Here is a 21416-nt window from a genome sequence, read left to right as displayed (position 1 = left end):
AATTGCAATTAAAGTTAACTAAATCATTGCGCAGGTGGTTCATTTGTGTTGTTCAGGTTTTTGCTTTTAGTTAAACCTGCAGAAATTTGGACGCAGTAGTTTTATCCAAAAAGGTGAGTAGGATCTTGGTATAAAATACATAAATTAAATTGTGTGCCCCATATCTTTGAGACTATTACAACCTCATTACCTTTTATTTCATATAATAAGATTTATGCCACTAACTCGTCAATAAATACAGTATTTTTTTATTTGTTCCTGATTTCACCTTCAAGTTTGGATTAAGATTCTGTATAGATTCTGGTGAGCTGCTGAACTGGTGAGAACGGAATAAACTAAGTTAGAAGCATTTTACTTCTTCTTTCATCTTGTTTTTTTTTCTCCGGGTATCCACTGGAAGAGGACTTCATGTGGGAGCCTTTTATTTAAACTCCATTTAGATACTAAAGTGAGAGATCTGCAGCGTTCAAGCTGAGAGAAGTGATCATAACCCAAGCTTCAAAAAATAAATAAATAAGTAAAAGAAAAGAAATGATAGCATCTTACCTCCATTTGTATTTCCTCTGCTTCCTGCAGGTAGCATTTGCTAACCACCGGAGTACAGCTCTACAGGAATACCCAGGCAGGTGGTCAATGCATATTTATGAGGAACCCACTCTATTTGGCTCTCATTCAGGGGCTGGGATCAGAACAAAGAAAATGTGTTCCCAGTGTTCACAGAATATCTCAGGGCAGAGCAGGACTCAAAGATAAATGTGTCCGTTTCAGTGATGGTCACGATTTAAAAGTATGGTCTTCTAAAAGTAAAAAATGAACATAGTCTTATCAAGACTGTCATCACTGGCCATTTTTATTTCTCCTGAGTCCCAGGATCTCATGACATAAAACAGGCTTCCTCTGGCTCAATGAATATGAATCTGAAGCAAATTAAGTTTGTTCAGCAAGGAAATATTTTTTTAAAGTATTAGCTCTAGAAGTTAGCTAACATAAACTGGAGAAAATATAGTACATTTCTGATTAACATTTGAAGTGTAATTTTCTATAAAGCCAGAACCGGTTTTTTTTCCCCAAAATTAGTATATAGCAGCATGACACTATGTGATTTATGAGCAGTTACTTTTTAATTCCTAATGATCCCTCAAATAAGTTCAATTTTGCTTTCTTATGAATAATAGTTATCAGAAAGGAGTTTCAGAGGTTACATTTGTTTTCTATAGAGCATTCTCTTTGATATGTATGTCCCATTAACAATTCATCAGCAAGGTTGACAATATAGGTCATGCATACAGGAAATGAAAATGGTTTTTCATACCTAGAAGAGCATTGCATGTACAGTTTATAGCTTACCATGTGTCTTTTCCCAGGTTATACTTCCACTTTATCCATAATTGCAAGTGTATTCTAACTCCCTCATTTCTGAAAAACCACTCCTTCCTGTTTGCTAAAAACCACACACGTTTTTATTGGCTCATAAACTTGATTGCAACTGAGTATTGCACTAATCTGCATCTGCTTCATTCCAAAGATCTCAGATCTTCTCACCTTCCATTGTGCGAGAAGTACAGTGTGTGCCAACCCCTGGCAGGGAACTCTGTTTCCAGCAATATGACTTTGTCACAGAATCTGTAGTAGAATTCAGATGTCAGCAAGATAATTTAAAAACTTTCAGTCTTATAACCACTGCTGATGAACTTGGAAAGATGAAGGTTATTTAAGGACAGCTTCTCTAGGGACCACTCTTGATCATCATGTGCAAAATATATACTGAATACTGAGTATACAGCACACCTGAGGTGCTGAGTCAGAGTGCTAGTAGATTACCAAGGTACTAATGAAAACTGACCAGTAGTGCAACACAATGACTGGCACCTAATGTCAAATAGACAAGCAGCAACAAGTGCAGACATTGAAAGAAGAAGAGATTCTAAGATCTGCGGCTAAGATCTGCAGTGAACAGCATTGTTGAGCCAGATCTTGAAATAGGGTTCTGTCTATAGAGATGAGTGAGAGACCTCTTTTAGGATAGGAGTGCTTGGCGTTTAATGGTTACTCAATAATAATTGTTTGATGAATATCTGAAGTAATTGGAATAATAGAAGTAATTGGAATAATATATTTGGGGAAACAAATAGACTGATTACAAAAACGCTTCTCATTGGGAATCCATGGATGGAGATTAAAGGTGCCAGATTTTAGAAAGTCTTAAACATTATATAAATATCCTTTTTTTTCCCTAATGAACCTTCTAAACAAATGATATTAGGAGTCCCAATATGCCCAGTTCTGAGCATATTAATGTCATTTTCCTTTGCATTTCCCCACAAAAATTTCCTCAGTTTTACCAACTAAATTATGCTCTAAGATAATGAGTTTTACATTGCAACTTTAATCATATTCCCAACAACTATGGCAAGTGGGAATTAACAGAAAAATATGTCCTTAGCTTTCCTTTTGAATTAGGATGGGTTGTGTTATTGAGTAATAGGAGAAAATAAAGTTGTATGCAAACACACCCACTATGTTCTACTGTCATAGCAAGGTGTAGACATTAGTAAAACTCTGTTGGTCCAAGGATCCAGATTTCAACTTCAGACACAGAGAAGTGATTGTCAGGTACCCAGAGTCAGGTGACAGTTGATGTAGTTTGAATGTGTCTCCAAAAGTTCCTGTGCTGGAAACACAATTACCAGCGTTGGGAGATGAAATTTAACAAGTGGTGATTAGGTGATGAAGGCTTTGTCCTCATGAATGGATTAATGTCATGTTATAGTGCAATAGGCTTGTTAAAAATTGGAGTTCATCTCTTTCTTGTCTTCCTATTCTCTCATGCTCTTTTTCCTTTCCACTGTCTGCCATGGGATGACACAACATTAGATGCCAATGACTTGATATCAGATCTCCCTACTTCCAGAACTGTAAGAAATAAATCTCTATTTTTTATAAACTACCAGTCATGGGTTTTTTGTAATAGCAGCAGAAAATGGACTAAAGCAGTAGTTGATATTCCAAAGGAAGAAATACAATAAAAGAACACAGGGAACATCACTACTAGGGCTAAGAAGATTAGAAATTTTGTTTCCATGTTTAGGCAATTAAATGGGAGAAAAGGCTGAGACTAGTCTTTTCAACAAATGATATTTGAACAAATGGAGATGTACCTATCAAAGAATGAAGCTGGACTATTCCTCATACCATATACCAAAATTAATTAAAATGGATCAGAGATCCAAATATAAAAGTTAAATCAACTATAAATCTCTTAGGAGGAAAATAGGAGTGATTTTGTTTGAACTTCTATAACAATTCCTTACATATGACACCAAAACACGAACATCAAAGGAAAACAGAGATACACTGGATATCTCAAAAACTAAAAGTTTTGTACTTCAAAGAACAACGCCGAGAAAGTAAAACTCTAACCCAAAGAATGATTTTTGTAAATCATATATCTGATAAGCAACTTGTACTTGGAATATATTAAGAACTATTATGGCTAAAAAATTTTTTAAAAACTAGTTTAAAAATGGGCGAAGAATCTGAATAGTCATTTCTCCAAAGATCTGCAAATGACCACTAAGCTCATGAAAAGATGCTCAATATAATTAGCTATCAGGGAACTGCAAATCAAAATCACAAGATACCATTTCATATACACTCAAATGACTATTTAAAAATACAGATAATGCTTGTTGGAGAGTATGTGGAGAAGTTGGAACACTCACATACTGTGGATAGGAATGCAAATGGTGCCACTGCTTTGGAATCCAGCAATCCCTCAAATGACTAAACTTGAAATTACCATAGTATCTAGCTGTTACACTCTTGGGTATGTACCTAAGGGAAATAAAAAGAGAGATCCTCGTAGAAATTTGTACACGAATGTTCAGAGCAACATTATTTGTAGCCAGAAGGAGGAAATAACCCAAGCTATTCACCAACTGGTTGATAGATAAATATGATGTGGTTCAGTCACATAATAGGATATCATTCTGAAGTCAAAAGGAATGAAATGCTAATGCATGCTATAACATGAATAACTTTTAAAATATTAAAAGGACCACGAATTATATAATTTCATATAAAAATGTGTTCAAAATATTCAAGTCTAGAGAGACAGAAAAATCTTATGTCCCAAAAAGTTTTGTCAAAATTAAGTGATCAGATTTTAAATTGAAACTGATTTTAACCAAAAGCTGTAAATCTATTGTCAATGAATAATTCAGTCACTTACTATGCATAATGATAAAATCAATCCTTTTGTCTCATGCCTGTGATTCATTTCTCATGCCTATATTACCATTCTCTTTTCAAACACTAGTGAGATTTTAATTCAGTCGTAATGTCTTTGAACATTATTATCTTCCTCATGTACTGGGAATTTCCAACAAAATGGATAATAATATTTTTTCATTATAATTGAAAAGACTCTGGAATTTAGAAAGAATAAGTACCTCCAGTATATTTTCAATAGGATTCAATTCACACACTGTCTTTTGGGGAAAACATTTGTTGAGTATTTTATTCAAAAATGAAAATGCACGTTCAAGAGAAAACAACCCACATTATCATGATATCTAGTTTGAAGATCTTAAATGCAATAACATTATTTCAAATTGATGATAAAAAGCTGATTAAATGGTATGATTTTTTACTTTAATAATGTCTATGTACCTGAAGCCAAGATGTAAAAAATTAATACTTAATTCAAAATGTTTTTCTTTTTCTAAAATTGACCAAACAATATTCTAGTAATGTTGGTTTCTTTGTAAAATGTTATTATAAAAAATTTCATGAATTTGTGGATAGTATAATTAGCATAGTATTACCAAGATTTTTACAACCTAAAAAGTGGTTTTATTGAAATATAATTGACATACCATGAACTTCATGTGTTTAAACTGTGGAATTTTTTAAACTTTGATATCACCACATTCGAGATAATAAAAATATTTGTCCCTTCTAAAAGTTATCTATTGCCCCCTGTCATAGTCCTTATATGTCACTGAAGATTCCTTTTCTTCATGTGTTCACTGCAATTTGTTGAGTGTCTACCATGTTCTTAATACTGAGATGGGTATTGGAGATTGAGTGGTAAGCCAAAACAGGATACGGATCCTTATAGAATTCATGTCACATCAGAATGATGTAAATCAACAAATAATTATGTGAATAAGTACAAAATTACAACCATACGCTATAGGGAACGTAGTCTCTATCTTTATATATTGATTGTACCCAATAAAATATTTCTGTGTTTTCATATTTATATCTGGGACACTTCAAAAGTACTCATTTATTTTACATATTATGTCTTTTATCTTGAAATGAGTGTGAATTTTGGTATATAAAAAGGATAAATAGTAATGAAAAGAAATATGATTACAATTTATTTTCTCATTGACCAAGAAGACAATATTAGAAGTGAAAAGGAACTCTTGAGAAAAATCTCAGACTTTTTGTTTTTGCTGTTGCCATGTCAGATTAGGCAATATTTCAAGAAGGAAAAGGAGCAATGATGAAGTAGGAAAAATCCACAGAATTTTTATTACAAATTGAACACAGCAATAAGTGGTATGCACATGATTATCAAATAAAATTTTGTAATTCCGTAACTTTTAATTTAGAAAGAATGCTAGACTTAAATAAGATGGTTTCCTAATTAACTGAAATAATCCATAGCTTTCAAATAAAAGATTTGCCAATCGTGTTTGGGCCTTTGGATGATATATCTTTCTGCTCAGAGATTCATAATTTATTGCAGTGCTTAGTAGATTTATCGGAAAATCATAATATGTTTTTTTCCTCTAACCCCAAAACATCCCAGAAAGAACATTTGCTGGAAAGAGGGAGCAGTTATCACTAGACTCCTGCCAACTCTGAAATCCAGGAAATCCACCAAATGGATAGAGTCAATACTTAATCCAGGATTGCATGTAGGTATTTTCCCCAAAGAAACAAAGTCAGTGGAAGGTGAAACACCAAAGAGAGAAGCAGAAGGAGACTGTGGGAGCTGGAGGCAGTGGAGGTAAGAGCACTTGGGAGTCAAGTTCAGCAGCAGAAGCTGCCCCTCTCTTGTAGATCTCTTTGTCTATGCCTACTGCAAAGGACAGCTCCTGGCATACATTTGGTCTAATCTCTAGAAAGCTGACTTTAGCCAGTTAATTTGGAACCACTCTCCTTCTGTTCCTGAATCCATGATATTTTGACTCCAGTTTGCCTCCCAGGCTTCAGAAACCCATACATTTCTAGTGGAAGCTGCTGCAATCTGTTGTAAGCAAAGCCTGTCCAAGTTTCCCATGCTGGTTGGTGCAATTCTACATCTATCTACTCAGGTGTCTTTTGGCATTCCCTGATTTGCTGTTGATCTAAAAATGTGCAGAAGGAAAACCCTAAGAAAGATATTTGAATAAGTACACAGGAACCATTTTGTAGAGGACCATGCAGACTAGCAAAGGAGATAGGAATGAATACATGTAGAGAAAGGGAGTCACTGCAGCCTCCACAACACTGAGAAGAAAACTGTCATTACAAAGATTATTGTGGTTAAGAAGATTTGATGGTGGCACATGCCTATCCCAGCTACTCAGGAAGCTGAGGCAGGAGGATCCCAAGTTGGAGGCCAACCTGGGCAACCTGGCGAGATTCTCTCTCAAAATTTAAAATTGGCCAGGCACAGTGGTACAAGCCTGTAATCCCAGTGGCTTGGGAAGCTGAGGCAGGAGGATCACAGGTTCAAAGCCAGCCTCAACAACAGTGAGGTGCTAAGCAATTCAGTGAGGCTCTGTCTTTAAAGAAAATACAAAATAGGAGGATGTGGCTCAGTGGTTGAGTGCCCCTGAGTTCAATCCCTGGTACCAAAAAAATTTTTTTTAAAGTTGGTTTGGGATGTAGCTCAGGGGCAGAGCAACCCTGGGTTCAATCCCCAGTACTGCAAAACGAACAAACAAATATTCTCATGGTGTTAACAGAATATGGAGCATGGGTTAGAAGTAAAGAGACGAATCTGGAGGTGAAAGGAGCTGTTTGTTCAATTAGCAGAAAAAATGATGATTAAAAAATTAAAATGTAATGATTGAAAAAATTAAAATGTTACATGATATTAAGCTTTTTTTTCGGTAATACTTTTGGGGCAACTAGCAATAAAAGACAAAGATCTATTTATCTGTAGAAAAACCATACAATCTTCCCTCTGTTATACATAAGTCTAGATATGGATATAGCTCTATTGGAACTTTTTAGATGCTGGGATAATTTCTACTAAATCAGAAATTCTGACATTCAAGGAGAGATTACCTTTATTGCTTCCCTTGAAAGATGATTAATATGTATTACACTTGAGCATATACTTAATTATTGGAAGTGTTTTTATTTATCTTTTAATGCTTCTAAACATTTCAGTAGTCTAAAAACATTCGGTTAACCTAAAAACTGTTTGGTATCAATGCTGCTTTAATGGGGGGAAAAAAAAACTTGAATATATCTGGATTTGGGCCTCAGTTTTGGCACTGTATAGTTATTTTGATTTGAAAATACCATTTTAAAAAAAAAACCTTTTCTCAACCTAGACTTGCTTAGTGGGAATTTGGGTGCAAGTCTCCATCTTTCACCTGCCTGCTGGCTCTGCCATCAAGCTACTAGATGCTGATGCCGGTTTCTCCTCTTACCAGCTGTATCAATTTGGGTAAGTTATCAATTTCTCTGTGCCTTAGGTTTCTTATTTGTAAAATGAGGATAATTATAATGCCTATATCATAGGAATATTGTGAATTCTACCTGAGATAGTTTATTGTAACATCTGGTACACATTATGGCTGTGGTTACCATTTTCATTTGGTACTCCTAAAGCCCTGAATGGGTTAACTCATTCCTAGTATTAGCAAGTCTTTTTTTTTTTTTCACTGTTTTTGTTTTGCTTCACTCCCCCAGATAAATAACTGGCAAACTCAGCCTTGCCTAAAAGGAAGAATAAGGGAAAATATGAAAGAACAACACTGGTCACATGACTTTCTAAACAGTAATCTGTATTTAGAAAACAGGAAAATCTGGAATGCCTGGTACCTGAGGGCATCCTGGAATCCACATCAAGAGAATGAATGACTGCAAAAATTAATGACTGGTCCAGCACCCACCTGCCAATGGCTAAAATTAGACTCTCCTGAAACCCCTTGTAAGCTGAGCACGTGCAACCCCTGACAAGAAGGAATCTGTCCCCTGGCAGGAAGAAATCAAGTCTCCATCTTCCACGTGCCAGATTGTTGCCACTAGAGCTCTTTCTTTTCCCACCAGTCTCTTGAGTTTTTGGCTTCATCAGGTGGTAGCAGGACCAGACTTTTCTCATTTTCACTTTCAAAATCTTTTCTAACTCTATGACATAAAATGGAATGATTTAAGGAACTCAAGGCTTTTTTTCCTTATTAATGTCTTACTTTAGATAGATTAGTAACACAAGTTTATAGAATCTATCATTTTTTTTTAACAAATGGCATAAATGTTGGATATGGCATTTTAAAGCAAGATTCTATGTGTTGGTTTTAAGAGCCTTGTTGCAAGAATGCTGAATTAGCAAAATTTATTAACACGTACAAATATTCCGATGTCTTTTAGGATAAAGTTCAAATGCCTGTTATAGAAAACCTCCAAATAACAATGGTCTTAAGCAAGATGGAGACTCACTTCTTAAAGAAGTTGGAAGATGGGCTCCATTCTGTCATCAGAGATCCGGCGCCTTGGCTGGGATGTGGCGCAGTGATGAAGTGCTCACCTAGCACTGATAGTTACTGGGTTCGAACCTCAGCACCATATGACATTAGAAATATAAAGATATTGTATCCATCTACAGCTAAAAATATTTAAAAAATAAAAGAGATCTAAGGCTGTTTCTGCTCTGTGATGCTTAACACATAGCTTCCATCCTTAAGGCCACCTCATGATCTTAGCTGGCCTCTCGTTGGCAGCCATCACACACACTGGAAAACATGAAAAGGAATAAAGATATAAGCACACTGGGTCAGATGCCTTTAAGGAGTCACCCTCAAGTCTCACATAAAAGTTTATTAAGTACTAGGCTTTCTTAAATTTTATTATACGGATGGATTTTGATGTAAGATGTTTAATGTAAATGAATTAGTCAGTCCCATCAATTTAATTTTGAATCATACAGATGATATACTTTAGTAATAGGTCAATTTCTCTTAAGTACAAGGATTAAGATATTTGAAAATATTAGGACTATAGGTTTGAATAACTTAATCACATGTATACTTATTCTCCTGGTTTAAAGCTATTAATTTTCTTTAGGAAAATTATGTCATTCAAACAATTTTAGGTTTGATATTTTTTTCATTACTTTAATTTATTATATATGACAGCAGAAAGTATTACAATTCATATTATAGATATTTAGCACAATTTTTCATATCTCTGGTTGTACACAAAGTAGAGTCACACCGCTCATGTCTTCATACATGTACTTAAGGTAATAATGACCATCTCATTCCTACCATTCTCTTTCCTACCCCCACCTCCCAATCCTTCCTCTCCCTCCGCGTTTCCTCTTTGCCCTATCTAGAGTTCATCTAATCCTTCTATGCCTTCCCCATTATGAATCAGCATCCTTAAATCAGAGAAAACATTTGGCATTGTTTTTTGGATTGGCTAACTTAGCATTATATTCTCCAACTCCATCCATTTACCTGCAAATGTCATGATTTTATTCTCTTTTAATGCTGATAATATTTCATGTGTATATACAAAATTCCTTTATCCATTCATCTACTGAAGGGCATCTAGGTTGGTTTTACAGTTTAGCTATTGTGAATTGTGCTGCTATAAACATTGATGTTGCTGTGTCCCTGTAGTATGCTGATTTTAAGTCTTTTGGGTATAGACCAAGGAGTGGGATAGCTGGGTCAAATGGTGGTTCCATTCCCAGTTTTCCAAGGATTCTCCATACTGCTTTCCACCAATTTGCAGCCCCACCAACAATGTATGAGTGTGCCTTTTACTCCACTGTGGCTGTTCAGACTAGAGTGAGGTGAAATCTTAGAGTAGTTTTGATTTGCATGTCTCTAATTGCTAGAGATGTTGAACATTTTTTCATACTAATTGATTGTATATCTTCTTCTAAGAAGTGTCTGTCAGTTCCTTGGCACATTTATTAATTGGGTTATTTGTTTTATTGGTGTTAAAATTTTTGAGTTCTTTATATATCCTAGAGATTAGTGCTCTATCTGATTTACATATGGTAAAAATTTGTTCCCAAATTCTAGGCTCTCTATTCACCTCACTGATTGTTTCTTTTGCTGAGAAAAAGCTTTTTAGTTTGAAATCCATCCCATTTATTGATTCTTGATATTAATTCTTGCGCTATAGGAAGTTGGGCCTAATCCTGTATGGTGGAGATTTGGGCCTACTTCTTCTAATAGATGCAGTGTCTCTGGTTTAGTTCCTAGGTCCTTGACCCATTTCAAGTTGAGTTTTGTGCATGGTGAGAAATAGAGATTTAATTTCATTTTGTTGCATATGGATTTCCAATATTCTCAGCACTATTTGTTGAAGAGGCTATCTTTTCTCCAAGGTACATTTTTGGCACCTTTGCCTAATGTAAGATAACTGTAATTATGTGGGTTAGTCTTTGTGTCCTCTATTCTGTACCATTGGTCTACAAGTTTATTTTGGTGCCAATATTATGCTGTTTTCATTACTATTGCTCTGTAGTATAATTTAAGGTCTGGTATAGTGATGCCACCTGCTTCACTCTTTTGATAAAGATTGCTTCAGCTATTCTGTGTCTCTTATTTTCCAGATGAATTTCATGACTGCTTTTTCTATTTCTGTGAGGAATGTCATTGGCCTTTTGATTGAAAATGCATTATGGTATGCAGTATGGTAATTTTGACAATATCAATTCTGTCTATGAACAAGGTAGATCTTTCCATTTTCTAAGTTCTTCTTTAATTTCTTTCTTTAGCATTCTGTAGTTTTCATTGTAGAGGTCTTCACCTCTGTCATTAAATTGATTCTGGAGTATTTTTTTTTGAGGCTATTGTAAATGGGGTAGTTTTCCTCATTTTCCTTTCAGAGGATTTGTCACTGATATACAGAAATGCCTTTAACTTATGAGTGTTGATTTTGTATCCTGCTACTTTGCTGAATTCACTTTCTACTTCTAGAAGTTTTCTGGTGGAATTTTTTGGGTCTTCTAGAATAGATAGAATAGATAGAATCATATCATCAGCAAATAGTGCCAATTTGAGTTCTTCTTTTCCTATGGGTATTCCTTTAATTTCTTTTGTCTGTCTAATTGCTCTGGCCAGTGTTTCAAGAACTATGTTAAATAGAAGTGGTGAAAGACAGCATCTCTGTCTTGTTCTAGTTTTTAGAGGGAATGCTTTCAATTTTTGTCCATTTAGAATAATGTTGGCCTGGTGCTTAGCATAGATAGCTTTTACAATGTTGACATATGTTTCTGTTATCCCTAGTTTTTCTAGTGTTTTGAACATGAAGGGGTGCTGTATTTTGTCAAATGCTTTTTCTGCATCTATTGAGATGATCATATGGTTCTTATATTTAAGACTATTGATGTGATGAATTACATTTATTGATTTCCATATGTTGAACCAACCTTGCATCCCTGGAATGAACCCCACTTGATTATGGTGTACTATCTTTTTGATATTTTTTTTATTCAATTTGCCAGCATTTTATTGAGAATTTTTGCATCTATGTTCATTAGAGATATTGGTCTGAAGGGTTTTGTTGTTGTTGTTGTTGTTGTTTGTTTGTTTGTTTGTTTTGATGTATCTTTGCCTGGTTTTGGAATTAGGATGATATTGGCCTCATAGAATGAGTTTGGAAGTGCTCCCTCTTTTTCTATTTCCTGAAGTAAATTGAAGAGTATTGGTATTAGTTCTTCTTTAAAGGTTTCATGGAACTCAGCTGTGTATCCATTTGGTCTTGGGCTTTTCTTGGTTGGTAGGCTTCTGGGGCATCTTCTATTTTATCACTTGAAATTGATCTGTTTAAATTGTATATATCATCCTGATTCAATTTGGGCAAATCATATGACTCTAGAAATTTGTCAATGCCATTGATATTTTCTATTTTATTTGAGTACAACTTTTCAAAATAATTTCTAATTGTATTCTGTATTTCTGTAGTGTCCATTCTGATATTTCCTTTTTCGTCACATATGTTAGTAATTTGAGTTTTCTTTCTCCTTCTTTTCGTGAGTATGGCTAAGGGTCTGTCAATTTTATTTATTTTTTTCAAAGAACCAACTTTTTGTTTTGTCATTTTTAAAAGTTGTTCTTTTGTTTCAATTTCATTGATTTCAGCTCTGATTTTAATTATTTCCTATCTTCTTCTGCTTTTGGTGTTGATTTTTTCTTCTTTTTCTAGGGCTTTGAGATGTAATGTTAAGTCATTTATTTGTCGATGTTTTCTTCTTTTAAGAAATGAACTCTATGCAATGAACTCTCTTAGTACTACCTTCATAGTGTCCCAGAGATTTTTATATGTTATATTTGTGTTCTCATTCACCTCTAAGAATTTTTTAATCTCCTTCTTAATGTCTTTTGCAACCCATTGTATATTCAGTAGCATATTATTTAGTCTCCAGGTGTTGGAGTAGTTTTTATTTTTTATTTTATCATTGATTTCTAATTTTATTTCATTATGATCTGATAGAATGCCAGATAGTATCTCTACTTTTTTTGTATTTGCGAAGAGTTGCTTTGTGGCATAGTATATGGTCTATTTAGAGAAGGATCTATGTGCTGCTGAGAAGAAAGTTTATTCGCTCGTTGAAGGATGAAATATTCTTTATATGTCAGTTAAGTCTAATTGTTGATTGTATTATTGAGTTTTATAGTTTCTTTGTTCAGCTTTTGTTTGGAAGATCTATCCAGTTGTGAAAGAGGTGTGTTAAAGTCACCCAGAACTATTGTGTTGTGGTCTATTTGACTCTTGAACATGAGAAGAATTTGTTTTATAAACATAAATGCTCCATTGTTTGAGGCATATATATTTATAATTGATGAATGTTTTTCTTAAGCAGTATAAAATATCCTTCTTTATTCTTTTTGATTACCTTTGACTTGAAATCTACTTTATTTGATATGAGGATGGAAACCCCTTCTTGCTTCTGCAGCTCATGTGAGTAGTATGATTTTTTCCAACTTTTCACCTTCAGTCTGTGAATGTCTTTTCCCCTGAGATGAGTCTCTTAGAGGCAGCATATTGTTGGTTCTTTTTTTTAAACCCAACCTGCCAGTCTATATCTTTTGATTGGTGAGTGTAGGCTATTAACATTCAGGGTTATTATTGAGACATGATTTGTATTCCCACCCAGTTTTGTTTACTTTTGGTATTTAACTTGACTTGGTTTCTCCTTTGATTAGTTTTTCCTTTAGTGTAATACCTCCCTTTGCTGATCTTCATTGTTGTTTTTCAATTCCTCTTCATGGAATATTCTGCCAAGGATGTTCTGTAGTGCAGGTTTTTAGTTGTAAATTCTTTTAACTTTTGTTTATCATGGAATGTTTTTATTTCATCATCAAATCTAATGCTTAGTTTTGCTGGATATAAGATCCTTGGTTGGCATTCATTTCTTTCAGAGCTTGGTATATTCTGTTCCAGGATCTCCTGGCTTAAAAAATCTGCTGAGATACAAATTAGTCTCCCCCTATATGTGATCTGATTCTTCTCTCTTGTAGCTTTTAAGATTCTATCCTTTTTCTGTATGCCAGGCATTTTCATTATAATGTTCCTTGGTGTAGATCTGTTGTAATTTTGTACATTTGCTGTCCTATAAGCCCCTTGTGTTTGATTTTCCAATTCATTTTTCATGTTTGGGAAATTTTCTGATATTATCTCATTGCGTTCTGTGTACCAAGTGATCTAGTCTGTTGGTGATGCTTTCTATTGAGTTTTTAAATTTGTTTTATTGTTTCCTTCATTTCAAGGATTTTTTTTTCAGAATCTTTCTTTCTTGAAGTAATCTCTTGCTACCTGTATTTGCTCCCTTCTTTCTTTATTGGTGGGATCAATGGATGCCTGTATTTGCTCACTTATCTATTTATTGGTGTCATCAATGGTTGCCTGTATTTGCTCTCTTATCTCTTTGTTGGAGTGATCAATTTTTGCCTGTATTTGCTCATTTAGGTAATTCTTTAATTCACAGATCATTTTAATTATAAACATGCTGAATCCCTTCTCTGACATTTCATCAACTGCACTATTCCTGGATCCTGTTTTTGTAACATCCTGGTTTGTCTGGGGCAGTTTCCTCTCTTGTTTTTTCATGTTGTCTATGTGATTTCCTTACTTGCAGTGTGGATCTGAGGTATTACAGTTTCTACCCTATAATCTTGTAATATCTGTGCAGATTATCTCTATCTCACCTTGGTGGTGGGCTTCCAGACCCTGCTGGTGTCCCAGGATGGAGGCTCTTACAGTTATAGATGGTAGCGGCAATAGTAGGAGGTAGCTGGAGATAGCAGTGGAGGTGCCCCAAGATGGATGCAACTTCTTTCAGAGATGGGACTGAAAGGGTCGGCCTTACACTGGCTTTGGGATGCCTGCTCCAAGATGCAGCTGCTTCTAAGCCATGTCTGTTGTCCCAAGATAGAGGCTACTGCATAGGGAAGGCTATGGGGATGGCTTTAGTGTCTCAAGATGAAAGTGAGTTAGACCTGAGCTCCTAGGTGGTGGTGGTGGCGGGGGATGACCCAAGCTTACCCTGGGCCCTGGCTCCTGTGTAGGTCACTGAGGCAGGTCTGGGCTGGGCCTGAGCTCAGGTGGGTGTCTGCTGTTAGTGGGATGGACTTGGGCCTACCCTGGGCCCAAGCTCCCGTGCAGGTCAGCGAGGTTTGGTATTTTAATTACTTTAGGAAGTTACACTCTCAGATGTCAGAGGCCAGATATTAACCAGAGATATATATTACCTGGGACATTGAGCTTTAGAACTACAGACATCTTTGGAGCTTTTCTAACATATTTTGCCTCTCAATGGGCCTCAATCCTTCAGATTCAAGTTATCCATTATTTAATACTTTCTGCTACAGAAAGTGTACATTTGATCCATGTGATTGGTTTCAACTACTCTATTATTGTGTCATTCTACTTTAAATTCTTTTCATATTTTTTCCTATCACAAGTACCAGGTATGCAGTCGGCCTTCCACATCTATAGATTCAAACAACCACATATGGAAAATATTTGAAAAAAAAAATGTACCTGTACCAAACATGTACAGACTTTTCATTGCTGCCATTATTCTCTAAACATGACACTGTAACAACATAGGGTTTACATTGTATTGGGTATTATAAGTCATCTAGAGATGCTTTAAATCATACAGGAGGATGTGCAGGTCATATGTAAATACTATACTATTCTATAGAAGGGGCTTGAGCATCTGCAGATTTTGGTATCTGCTGGGGGTTCCTGGAACCAATCTTCCACAGATACTGAGGGACAACTGTAGTTCTTTGCCTGATATCTGATTGGATCCTGTTTGTCTCTCAATGCTTTTTCTTTCTTTCTTTCTTTTTTTTAAACTAGTTTCTTTGAGTTTTAGGTCTTTGCTTACACTCAAGAGAGCTGTCTGAGAGTGGTGGTGGGGTGAAGGAAACCCAGGGCAAACACAGGAGTGATGAGGGATAATATGGGGGAGACTTTAGGGTTGGGGATGGATTCCAGGAAAAGGAAGTTGCATCAAAGAAAGACCCAGAGTGGAGGTGGAATGTGGCTGTTTTGAACCTTCACTCCGTCTCCAGTGGCCCCTTGTTCCCTGGCAGGCCGTATGGATGGAGGGTGTGCTGTCCTTCATGCCCAGGGGAACTTGCAACCTGAAATCTGAAGTATAGAAAAATCTGAAATTCAGAGATTTCAGTGGGTCTTTTGGGGGCCAAAATCTGGCAAGCAAAGACAGATAGCTCTGTTTGAAAAGATGGAACCTTCTTACCTACCAACTATCCCCTCCTTGTGATTTGGAAACTGAATGATGAATATGGGGATAGTAGTTGGAAAGGACATTACCTGTGAAAAGTGCTGTCTCCTTGCTGGAAAAGCGACTGAGTGAAGATTATTGACTCTTTAGGAAACTGATTTCTCTTCCGTATAAATGTATTCTGTTTACCTCTGAAAATTGCTTCCTGTGTGTGTGTGTGTGTGTGTGTGTGTGTGTGTAAGAGAGAGAGTGGGAGGGAGAGTGGGGGCGGGGGGAGGCACAGTTTGTTCAATGACTACTTCTCAAGGGACCAGGAACAGTGAGTAGGCATGTCTTTGCCACATACCAGTGAAGGACCTCGCCCAGCCAGGTCCTCAAGGTACTGCTATCACCCACTCCATAGCCTGGCCCTGTTTATTTCATCCTAGCTGTAATGAATGACTCAGTCTGTGAGAAACAGCTTCCCAAGTCCACTGTGTTGCACTGGTCTTCAGGGGGAGATGGTTTCCCTCAGTGGAAACAGAAACTGCCCTGGGAAGCTTTGAAATTGAGCATTGAAGGGAAAAGGATGAAACATAGACAAGATCAAGACCAGTTACTGGAGTGTGTCCTCAAAGAGACTCCCTGGAAGGGATTAAGTCAACTTTCCCCCTTTTCCCTTGGGTTATAAAAACATCACATTTACCTTAAATTTCTGTATCACAATTAAAAAATTTTTTTTTGACATTGTTTCAGACGGACTGTAAAGTTGGCTAGAATCCAACAAAGAACATTTTTGCTTTATTTGATTTTTTTCTTTGCCCTCTCTTTCCCTGTATTCTTTCTTCAGAGTTGTTCGAGAGTGAGTTTGCTGACAAGAAGCCTACTGCTTATGAATCCTTTGGTGTGTGCTTTTCTTAAAACAAGCACATTTTCTTATATAACCTATGTTAATTATAACCAGGGATTTAAAACTAAAACAATGTGATTATCCAGTCTTGAGACGTTATTCAGATTTTATCATTTGCTTCAATGATGTTCTCCAGGTCACATGTGGCTTTCGGTTGCCAAGTCCGTTCAGTTTCCTTTCAGCTGGAACAGTTCCTCAGAACTTCCTTTGGATTTCATGACATTGGCATTTTTGAGGAGTCCAGGGCTCTGTGTTGTAGAACAGCCTCAGCAGGTTGGTCTGATGTCTGCTGTGGCCCTGCCGGGACTGGCACAGCTATGGTGGCGTTTCTTCTCAGTGCATCCTATCAGGGGGCGCTTGATGTGTGCACCCCCTTACTGTTGGTGTAAGCTTTGATCACTTGGGTTACGGTGGTAACTGCCAGTTTTCTCCACTGCATGGTTACTGTTTATCCTTTTGTAATTAGTAGCATCTGGTGGGGAAATTCATTTTACATATGTAATCAATCTTACATTGTGATTCCACTCTGTATTTTTGGAAAATAAATTTTGTTGTCTTCCCCTCCGTCCCCATCTGCAGTTAGCTCATCCACTCTGCTACTGGTCCTTACTCTTACATTTCTGCATGTCTGGTTCGGCAACCGTGTTCACAAGGGGCTTGGTACAGTGCTGATGGGGGAGAGAGGAACCTATTATTCTCATTACTCCACCCCCGATCTCTCAAACCCCAGAAATGTGTACTTCATTGAGTTTGGGGAGGTTATGGATAGGAATTATTTAGGACAGAAAATAATAAATAAAATAATGTTTTCTTTTACCTTTATGATATCTGCAAAAGCTCTTTCTGTGGGAACAGTTTACCTAACACCTGTGTAAAAGACACTGAAGCAACTGTACGTGGACCTTAGACGCATCTCCTCTTCTGTTACACAAGTACCTTGATTCCTGTATGATTGCAAATCTCTTAAACTTGACAAAAATACTATTATCATAGCTAAAAGTGAATATTGATTTCTTAATATGGTTACACATCCAGGATAATCTCAAGGGTCTTTTACTTTTAGTAACTCTTTGTAGGCCATTTGGATGGAAAGTGAGGGAAAGTTTCCTCAGAGTCAAAAAACTTAACACTGGCACAAATGAACAGAGACAGAGAAGGAAACTCTGTGCTCTGACCTACAACAAATCTTATTGCTTCTAGTTTTTTTCTCTGTAGATCAGATTGTGGAAAAATTTACAGAGTAAAGCAGAGCTATTTCCTTTTGAATGTCTTTTCCCATAACACATTAGATAAGATGTTCAGGGAATGCACGTGAGAAATGAGATGCCATTTTCAGTAAGTACTAACGAGAGGAGTAACACATTTACTGAAATTTCTATTCCGCCCAAAACCTGGTCCAATGAATATTCCATCCGAAATAATAAGAGGAAAACCTAATCGTGCATTTTCTCACTTTCATTTTAGATTGTTTTCTGGCAGTAGGAAATACATAGGGAGGGTTTTCCTCCTTATTCCAACATAGAATTCCCTGGAAATACTGGCAATTGAGAACTGTTGAAACAGCATGTGAATTGTTTGGATTGGTCACCTTGAAGAAACCTAAAGAACTTGGCAGGCATTCAAAAGCTGGAGACAGAAAGAGTTAGAGGTAAAATTGATCTGTCTTGATTCAAAAGACTGCCTCCTTTTGTTGCAGCCTTGGAGTCTGAATGCTCTTGTTTTGACACTGAGAAGTTTTGAAAGCCTTGACAAATGCCCAATAAAATCCATCAAGCAAGGTCAGGGAGCCTTCAAACATCCAGACAGACATGGGCAACCAGGCAGTTTGCTCAGGCATAGAGAGTGCAGCTCAGAGCAAGGTAATCTGACCCCTTGAGTTCTGTTCTCTTATTCCCTCCTAGTATATTCAAGTGCCTGAGCATCTGACTCAGACTTAGCAGAGATACTGTTGCTGCCGGAGGGTAATAGTTTGTTCTATTATCCTGGAATGCTCTTGCACTGAGAAAATGAGAAGCTGGGGAGCTCAATGAATTTTCTCATTGTGTGCATTTCTCACAAGCTCTGTTCTTCCTACCATTTTAGAGAGAACAGTCACTGCAATTCGCAGGCTACTAGCTTATCTATGGAATTGCTTGGGTGCATTAATGCAGATGGAAAAGAGATTCAAAGAGCAGGTAGCAGAAGGATGAAGATGTTTCATATCTCTGATTCCTTGGATAATGAGATATTCCACTTAAGTGTATTTTTCTAGACAATTGAAACACCTGCCTTAAATGTCAAAGAATCTTTAGCTTTGAGAAGTGATACAGTTTAGTCCATAAACTTTAAGGCATTTGAATCTTGACATCAAGTTCTAGTTTTGTAACTTTGGGCATAATAATAGACCTTACTTTATGGGTTTATTTTGAGGATGAAGTAGGATATAATGACTTAATATAGGCAAAGCATTTAGAATAATGTCAAATATATAGTGTCATAGAATAATCATTGTAATTAATTCAACCATTAATACACAAATCTTGCTATAAGATGACACCTTCTTGTTTTCTTTTATAGAATATATAGAACATTGAATAATCAGTGTTTTCATATACAGAGAAATAATATAGTCATACCTTTAGGGAGCATTATGATGATGTTGATGATGAAACAATAGCAAATATTATTTATTGAGCATATTTCATGGATGTTATTGGGTCAGTCCTTGCAATACACCTCTAAGAAAGGTATGCTTATATATAGGCTTAGAGGATGTGAGTACCTGCCTACTTCATGTAGCTAGAAGAACAGATCTGAGAGGCAAACTCAGGTCTGTGTGACACGGCAGTTGGTGGTCACCTTATCCCACTGTCTGCTGGTTAGAGCTCCTTGTCCCCACAGCAGTGATTCTCAAAGGTGAGTGCATCAGGATCCCTGGAGGGAGGTATTGTCAGAATGCAGAGTTCTGCCTCTGCCTCAGAGGTTCTGTTTCTGTAGTTCTTGGTGGAAGCTGAGAATTTGCTCTAGGTTCAAGATGTTGCTGATACTCCTGGTCCAGGGTTCACACTCTAAGGACCACTGTCCTACATGAAATGACTCTAGCCCATTTTAAACACTGATATTTACATTGTGTTTTTACTGCAAGCTGTCACTTGAATCCACCTTTGTATTTTGTTGATTTCAACATTATTTTACACACAGTTTAATAGCCTCTGTAGCCCACTTCCTATGGTAGTGAGTTTGTGGATTTATGGCAGCAATTGCTTTTTAAAACTTTCTTTCACTTGCCACTCAGTTCCCTGGTGTATTTGGCTCATTAACTTTATTAAGCTTGACTTATTTCTTTGACTCTTAATTTTTTTTACTTGATTGTAGGAAAATGTTGAGTAAATAAACTTAATAAATATAAAATCTTCATCATACACCATTTTCTCTATTTCCCAAGGTTGAGGGTTCTCTGTACATCACAGATTGATCTATAACATAAGAGAAAAATCTGGCAGACCACGTTGACTTAGATTTTTAGTCTTCTGAACTCAGCAATCCAGTTCCAAGGATCTGATGTTTTGTATCAACTTTCTTGCTTTATATCTATTTCTTTAAATCTAGTCTGGTCTTTTATCAATACAATTCTAAGTTCACAGAATGAAGGCTAGCAAGATGTTTTGTCTCGGCAGGACTTTTTTCTTCTCTTTTGGCCTAGAGTAGATCTTTGATCCTGAGTTGCTCCTCCGTAGCTTGACAGTATCAAGACAGGCAGCTCACAGTTCTGGCCTCTTGGAGATATATATATATATATATATATATATATATATATATATATACATATATATATATGAATGACAGTCTTCACTCTATCAAATTCTATATATATGTTGGAGCATTTCTCTGACAAACTGGGTATCACAAGGAGTTTGTTCACTCACTTGTTCCTTGCGCCTCACATTTATCTTTTGCATGTTTTTGGGTTTTTTGGCTGATTAGTAGCAAATTAAAGTAAACACAACCTTCAACATAGCCCAAGTCATTATTCTAGACTGAACGTTGTGGTCTGGATAATTCACATTCCCTTGTATTTAATATCCTATTTTAAATCCATATTTTCCTTTCTTTATTGCTTAATACTTTAACGTAGGCACCTTCTCCATTACCTAATAGCAGTCATTTCTAGGCCTGTTCTGTACCTATCTCTGGACTGTGTTGCAAGAGAAAGATAAAAAAGTATTTTTTTAAACCCCTGCAAGCTGATCTTTCTATTACTTTAAACTAATTCTGTTCCTTAGTTTATTTCCTTACATAATCAGAATTTCAGAAGGCAGAACTATTTCACCAGCTTCAGTGGTTTTTAAAGGCAAACACAAGGAAGGACCATGGAATTTTATGGTTAGAAGAGAATTAAAAGAAATTCTTATAGAATGTTGCAGTATGATGAACTCTTGCCAAAGAGAGAGAAAATGATTGTTAGAAAAGTCATTTTGTTTTAAAAATAATCATTAGAGGTATGCTACCAAATAGTCCATATGGAAGATTTACTTTCACTTGGTTATTGGTTACCTCAATGGTTGAATAGAGTCATCTTTTTTTCTTTCGCTCTGT

Source organism: Urocitellus parryii, chromosome 10 (genome assembly GCF_045843805.1).
Source record: "Urocitellus parryii isolate mUroPar1 chromosome 10, mUroPar1.hap1, whole genome shotgun sequence".
Taxonomy (NCBI): Eukaryota; Metazoa; Chordata; class Mammalia; order Rodentia; family Sciuridae; genus Urocitellus; species Urocitellus parryii.
Note: the sequence above shows the minus strand (reverse complement) of the source record.